This window comes from Athene noctua, chromosome 2, assembly GCF_965140245.1.
Source record: "Athene noctua chromosome 2, bAthNoc1.hap1.1, whole genome shotgun sequence".
Lineage (NCBI taxonomy): Eukaryota > Metazoa > Chordata > Aves > Strigiformes > Strigidae > Athene > Athene noctua.
In genome coordinates, this window is record NC_134038.1 from 46461427 (window position 1) to 46469270 (window position 7844).

General features: G+C 36.6%; 3 non-coding genes across 3 annotated transcripts; 2 read left to right on the forward strand and 1 right to left on the reverse strand.

Moving 5' to 3' along the window:
* The first annotated feature begins 446 nt into the window (after nucleotides 1–446).
* TRNAA-AGC (transfer RNA alanine (anticodon AGC)) lies at nucleotides 447–519 on the forward strand. Its single transcript has one exon. It is a non-coding gene; the product is annotated as a tRNA-Ala (tRNA).
* A 917-nt stretch (nucleotides 520–1436) lies between these two features.
* On the reverse strand, nucleotides 1437–1509 carry TRNAA-AGC (transfer RNA alanine (anticodon AGC)). Its single transcript has one exon. It is a non-coding gene; the product is annotated as a tRNA-Ala (tRNA).
* Nucleotides 1510–3733: 2224 nt separating this feature from the next.
* TRNAA-AGC (transfer RNA alanine (anticodon AGC)) lies at nucleotides 3734–3806 on the forward strand. The gene has a single exon. It is a non-coding gene; the product is annotated as a tRNA-Ala (tRNA).
* Nucleotides 3807–7844: the final 4038 nt, after the last annotated feature.

Genomic DNA, 7844 nt, shown 5'->3' on the forward strand with positions numbered 1-7844 from the left:
ATTTCTCTTAACAGTCGTAATTGTTTGGTGTGAACATAAATCTGCAATTGCTTGGCAACACAGACCTTCTGTTATCCAGATGCAGCTCAGCTGAATAAAACACGTGCTGTTACATCAAGGAGTCCAGATTTCATGTTAGGCAAAATTCCCACTAAGGCTGTCAAAAGCACCGTGCTTTGAGAAAGACCTAATTGTTTCTGCCTTTCACAGGAAAGTTTTCCTCTGTTAACTGCCTACCATTAACTTCAGTAGGGAATTAGAACTCTGTCTGTCTCTGACTGTCCAGCCACCAGTGTGATATTTGGGTAGAAAAATCAATTATGATGTGGGGGAGAAAGTTTTGGTTTTGAGACAGCAGATCAAATGTAGTATACTCCGTGGAAAATTAGTGTCAGTGAGCAGTGTGAGAGTAGGAATGGACAGTAAAGACAGCTCATCGGCTGTGAGGGGAATTAGCTCAAATGGTAGAGCGCTCGCTTAGCATGCGAGAGGTAGCGGGATCGATGCCCGCATTCTCCATTTGCTGCTTACCAGAGTTGCATTTTATCGCTGCAACGAAAAACGCTTCATTTTTTTCAGTTACCAGTTGTAACTGGTTTTGCTGTTTTGCAAAAAAGAGGCTTGCAAACGTCTGTTTTGTCTAAAATTAGGGTGACTGCCTGAATAAAAAGGAAACATATCACGTTAATGGATTTTAAAGAATGAAACAAAAGCATGCTGACAGGTGCCATTGTTTCTTCTTATTTTTGGCTGTGATACAGTTTTAATTCCTTGCTTATACTACCTTATATTGTGGGGCTATTTTAAATTTAGGTCCATTGTTCTGTAGCAGTTTTATAAGGATTAAAATGAATCAATTTTAGGAAGCACATGCAGAATATGAATGATGTAAGTTGTTAGTGTTGATCAGAGATAAGCATTTTTTTTAAGTGCAGATTATTTTCTTATAATGGGTTGAGGAAGAAACTGAATGAAATTGTGAGGGATTGAATGTCACTTGAAACTCAGGTGAGGAACAAGTGTGTCGTTCCCATCCTTAGCTACAACAGGTGCAAGGTACCTGGAGAGACAGTAATTCTGTGGTGAGCTGATGATTATATAGACAACTCCATACTTTTACATCTTCTTATAGACAATTTGACTGACTTTTCATGTAATTAAAACCTTTTAAAAAATGCACATATTAAAATTCGATGCACTTGTGACAGAAGTAAATTTTATTTCCTGTATTACAGAGTAACAGTATTAGATGCTTTCACAAAGAAATAATTTTTCGGAGTTCATGACTGCAGTCTGCTAATTGAAACTCTTTCCCTGTTTTATTTGCTGTAGGAAATGATATCTATGACTTGCTATATATTTTCTTTCACAAACGTCAACAGTTTATGGACGAAAATCTTACTTCCGTGTGTACATACTCACGTCTCTCAAAAGACTGGAGAATGCGGGCATCGATCCCGCTACCTCTCGCATGCTAAGCGAGCGCTCTACCATTTGAGCTAATTCCCCTTAGTTTAGGCTAGCGGAGCGGCTTTACTTCTGCTGAATCATATCCTGGCTGCTTTAGATAAAATCCTGTTGAGCTACGTCTGTTCATTTAATAATACTAAATCATCACTGTATGGAATCACCGTGGAAAGCCTGTTAGCTTTAAAGTCAGAACACTCACTTGACATATGAGAAGCATACCGATGCATTTTCTGTTATGTTACTTTGATAAAACACGACTTAGTTTTCTGAACAAAGCCTCCTCTGGTGTGTATTCAGGAAGGACAGAGAACTATTTTTTTACCTCTGTTGCAGTGCATGTACCAAAAGACTTGCAAATCTAGAAAGTATACTGATAGAAGTCACTGAGGGGCAATTTCTACTTGTTTTTCAAGTCCCTTTAGCTCCTTTACCAACTTTACTTTCTACTCAGCTATATGTAAATGATAAATACAATTGTCCATATTTATCATCGTTTTTGGAGATAAAGTATTAATTTATATACTCCTAAATTATATTCTAGGTATTTCTGCTGTTCTGTATTGACTTTGATGATTCAGTTAAAATAGTATTACATCTTAAATATATGAGATTACTAAAAACAATTCAGAAATATAAAAATTCAAGTGTAGTCATACTAACTGACATTGCAGTAAGCAGCACACTGCCAAAGCTCTATTCCCAGGTTATTAAATCAAGGAATGCTTTCTGGATTTAAAGAACAAAATTGTAGTTTACAGTGAGAATGGTTACAGTGATTAGTGGTTCAGTGATTTAATAGTGGCTACTATTAAACAACAAAGGCAATGAAAATTATATAATAAAAGATTTCTCACTTTCTGTTTAAATGCAGAAAAGTGAGCTCTGCCAGTAAAGTAAAACACGTGCAGTAATCCAACAATACATGAACTGGCAGTTTCCTCTAATGGATTTAATTTACTGGATGACAGCATCCAGTCAAAAGAAAATAAATTACTAAATGAAGCATTAGCTAGTTACAACTTGTCTAAAGTAAGGTAGTACTTCAAATCTATCACAATCCAGATTCAGGCCAAGATGTGGAACTAAAACCACAGTATCACTGCAAACATTCTCCTAGAATTTAAATATTCCCTCAATCTCTGAACAATAAATAAAAATTTGTTCGTACCATTTCTTGCAGTATATTGTAACTGTCTTTATCTACCTCACTGGAGTAAACTTGAGGGGGAAAACAAATATGGAAAAGTGGTTTCAGTCCTTCTCACAGGCACACATCTTAGGCTCCGTGATGGTGCACTGCACATCTGCAGCTGGGTTCATTCCCATATCATATTTCACAAGGTTCAGTTTTACGTACATTTTTCTTTATCTACCCTGTGCAGTCTGAGTCATTATGAAAATGCCAAATTAGCTCTCCCTGTTTTTCACCCCCAAATCTCACTCTGCTGCCACTGAAAAAGCCTAAAGCTTGGACAATTCAGCTCACAGAAAAAAAGTTTATTTGGTGCCAAAGTCAGGGTGAGGAAAGACCTCTGAGATAGTACTGTTTTCAGGCATAAAAACGAGTCTTTCATATAATTGCAGCCCATTGTTTTGTGACTTTGAATTTGTGTTTGCTAAGTTTTCATGTAAGATGGTGAGTAAAACTTTCTAATTTCTCCATTGGTTGGGAGAATTTCCTTACCTACATGGCTGAAAATCCCTGACCTCCTTAATTCCATTTTTTTCATTTCTCTAGGGTATTTCAGCTGTGAAGGCTTTGTGTCCACACACTTTCATTTAACACAGATCACTGTGATGCATCTCTTTGGCAACACCAATGTAAACTGATGTCAGCTAATTAAATCAGGTTTGACTTTTGTTTTCTAGATGGTTTTCTTAGGGGACATCAGGGCAAAGGCGAGTTTTGTATTATCTTCAAGCTGTTCCACTGCATTGTCTGTGAAGTGACTTCCCTCAACACAGAAGAAGCTGCCCTCTTCAATGAAGGATAAATCCAGTGCGAGTTGGGAGGCACTGAAAGACTGCAGGTCATGAGTTTGTCATGCAAGTTAGCATGAAGTGCCTTACTGTGTTACTTGGGGAGTCTGTCCTCTTGCACAAAAAAATAGACAAGCTCAAGGTCAAATGGTAGTAAGTGTTCTGCGTGGCTGCCCTTGGGTTACTACCTGTGATAAAGGAGCAGAATCTGTTAAAGGAAGGTAATTTGTGTTTGTGGTTATTAAAATCTGTGGTTACATGTTAAAACACAGATACGGTGGGGGGGGAATTAGCTCAAATGGTAGAGCGCTCGCTTAGCATGCGAGAGGTAGCGGGATCGATGCCCGCATTCTCCACTGTCCTATTTTGTTTGTGCTGAGGGAAAAACCAACATTAACTGTAAAAGACGTTTTCATATATTGAACTGGAATTTTGAAGTAAAATAACCTCTTATTTTTTAGATTTTATTTATTAAATGCTGCCATATGTTTGACTAGAATAAATTAAAATAATTAACACTTTAAAAAAAAATAAATAGAAACTGACTTTTATGGGGAGAAAACGAAATGCCAGAGCGTACTTCCTTTCATGAATTGCAAGTAATAAACTTTTTTTTTTTTATTTTATACACCTGGAAAACTTGTCTTTCCTGGTTTGATTTGGAAATGCTAAATGAAATATTACAAATTTATTGACACCTGTTTTGGAATTGAAGTTGAATGTGTTTTCATTTGTGAATAGAGACCAGAGCAAGAGAAAAAACTATTGTATGTATGGAACTAAAATTTTAAATACACCCTGAAGATCACAGTTCTGTGATCTTTATTATCAATGAGGGGGGAGGGGAATTAGCTCAAATGGTAGAGTGATTGCTTAGCATGTGAGAGATAGTGGGATCGATGCCGGCATTCTCCAGTGTTTTGTTAAACAGGAATGATTTCTACTTTCTAAGTTGTGTGTGTGTGTGTGTTTGAGGTGTTCAGAATTATTGCTGATGCATGTTTCAAGCTTTTTAGTGTCTTTAAGAATTAGACAGGTAACAGGTCATGAGTCACAAAAAAACTTGCACCAGGACTGTGAAAAAGTTAACTTTTTAAAATGGAGGAAGGGTAAAAAGCTCCTCTACTTCCTTAGAGGTTATCAGAGATACTCTGATGTATCTTCCACATAACAAAGTTTAGTAACTTTCCTACGCCTACTTATTTGTATTTTTAAGAGTCCAGACATTATTGTATCTAGTAGTTTTCAATAAACAAGGCTAGGAAAGACTGTACCAGAGCTAGGAAAGGTTTCAATTACTAGAGGAAACCTTAGGATTTTTCTTGTATTCTGTGATGCATTGCAAATCTGATCCAAATTGGTCAGTTAGTTGCACTAGTAAAAGCCTGCTTCATACTAGAACAAACAATTGGTATGATAAAGGTTGAGAGATAGTTGGAACATAAAACCACATTAAAAATATGTGGGGGGTTTTAATCATGGTTATGAAAGAAACAATTTCACCTGAACATGTAGCCAGACCTTCAGAACAGGCATTACAGTGGTTCCCTGGTAAAATTTCCACTCACAAAATATGGTAATTGGAAACTCTATGCTTCATTAGAAGAGGGGCTCAAATTCAGGCAAAAGCAATCCAAACCTACTCCTACCCTATCCAGCTGAGAGTTGGGACATGATGAAGAGTTACTGAACAAACCAAATGAATGTTTTCTCTACAATCAAAAAACAGGGCACAGAGAGACTGCTTTAGGGATCCACAAAATAATTATATAGTAAATATATAATTAGTATGTCTTCTACTCAGATTTCATGAGCTACTATTTTACATAGTAGCAAATACAATGCTTTTGTTTTCCTTATCTATGTGGAGTCCAAAGATGCCTGTCACAGGGGGAGTCTGGTTGTGCTTATTGTATAGACAAACTGTACCCTCAAAACCTTACAACCCACAATTAACTAGTTTTTCTGAGCATTAAATAATTCAAGCTGGTGCCAGGCTGTCTGTAAACATTATTGTAAGGTGGCCATGCAAACTGAGAATTGGATGACAGCCTCCATATTGACTGTCAGTTTACCTCACACATGATGCATTCCATGCTTTTTAAAGTAAACTACACGTGTATTTTTACAAGACTACATGTGGTCTTGCCAAGTGAGAAAAAAACACAAAATGCTTACTTTCTTCAGTCCATATTGCTGTGGCAAGATGGCAAGTTGCATAGCAGCTCTAATTATGCAATTAGAAAATACAGTGCAAAAGTAGGATAGGAACAGAATCACTTCCCTGACCAGTTATTTGACATGCAGTCTTCAGTGCACTTTCTTCTTTTCCTGAAATAATCCTGGAAGTCTTCAGGCTTTCTGGGAAGATAAAACTGCAATTCCAAAATGACTGCCAAAAATAAGACTGAAGTTTGATGAGGCGGACTAGAACATAGCCTTAAGGAGGATGTTATCTCAGTTACGATGGGTATTGGATAATCTCAACAGATGTTTCTCACTTAGTTTACATCTGTTCCTACTGAAGCACTAATAAAACTGGAGATGGCCAGGACTGAGTCACTTACCAATCAAATCTGTGCTTGCAGAGAAATGAAGTACCAGCTTTGAAACTAGTAACAGTGATAGCAAATGACATTTGTTGGTGTCTTGTCTGGTTCCCCACCAACCCTGAGGAACGCCCAAGACGACTGCATTCTGTGCTAGGAAAACAAAAGACTGCCATTCCCTTTCACTTCACCAGCAGCTTCTCTTTACACCATTAGACAAGACACCAGATCACTTCAACTATCATCTCTCAAAGTGACATTACAAATAATTGCTGCCAGTAGGCTTATAACTTTTTTATGCCTTTTGTAGAATGTATAGAAGACTTAATGCCTTTCTTCTATGTCATTTCTGATGTTAAGAATATCAAGTTCCTGGCAGGAGTGCTTTCCCTTGGTTGCATATTCCATTCTTTAACTTACTTCAGTTTTTTAAAATAGCTTAATTATAACCACTAACAGCATAGGGAAAATACAGCAGTAAATGATGATATAGAGTTTGAGACTATTGCATAGAGTAAGGAAAATACTCTCATTTAAGTAAATTACTTTCATCTTGCTTTTGCTTTGTGTACATTTCAAATTAGCATATGGATGGTTAAATCTTTTAATCAGATTTTTTTAATCATAAGACTGTTTACAAGCATTTCCAGTCTATCTACCTAATTATAGAGTGGCACGTGCAGTCTTTGCTTCTTTAAAAAACAGAAAACTACTCCAGACTGAAACAAAACATCTCTATCAACTACTACATACAGGCTTTAAGAGACACCTAGTGGAATTATTCTGCAAGTAACCCTGTAAACACTAAATGGTAATTCCTTTCCTAGTAAGTATTTTACATTCAAAACCAAAAAACAACGAAAGAACTATAAGATTTTGAATTAAGAGTAAATCAAAGGGGAGCTGAAATCAGTTTTACACACAGACTTTTCTTCCATTTCCTTAAACAAATGATTTTGTGGCTGAGTCAATATGCATTTAGAATTTTAAAGTAGATGAACAGCCCAATATCTGTATTACAGTAGTAGTTTCTATACCGACAGGCAATTCTAATGAGGAATTTTGCTGGTGTAGCCAGATGCATCACACTATTTGAAATTATTATTTTTTTAAAAACTCTAAATCAACTTTCTTAAACTCAGAAACATATTTAAGAAACTTTCTTGGTGCTGTTTTGTCTGACAAGAGGAGGTACCAAGAAGTTGGGAAGGTTAGTCTTGTTATAGCTATGAGAGTGGAAAAACAGGAAAGGTTTGTAACTGAGGTAGTACTTGAAGGACCAAAAAGTGTAAATGGAGAAAATATGCAAGTGATGCTTTTAAAAAGTAAATGCTTAGAACTGTATCAGTCTTAAATAAAAGGCAGATAATAACTGTGTAATAAAAGCATCTTACAGTGGGGAAGGAAAGAGGAGGTCATGAGGTGGTTGTTTTATAAGCAAAATACATAACTAATAACATGGCAGAGAAAAATAACATCCTGTAAGACGAGTGCTGCTAGAGAATCTATGATTCTGGTATTAAGGGAATTTGGAATTTTATTTTACAGACTTCTTTCAAAGAGAAGTGTCAAGCTCCTAGTATCTCAGCTTATGTGTATCTAACTTCTAAGCCTTGAGTCAGAGAACCCAGACTTCCTCTACAGAAAAGCGCAAGATGAACTACATGCTTCCAGTGCATAAAAGCCAAGAAGATGAGGTGATAGTGACTTGTTTACTAATAAGCAAGACTGTGGAGAGATGTCAGAAGGATCAGGTTAAGTCACAGACATTTTAACTCTAGGATAGACTGAGTTCCTGCCTCATACCAAAAAGTAGCAAATCACTGAAGATTCAATTACAGATAA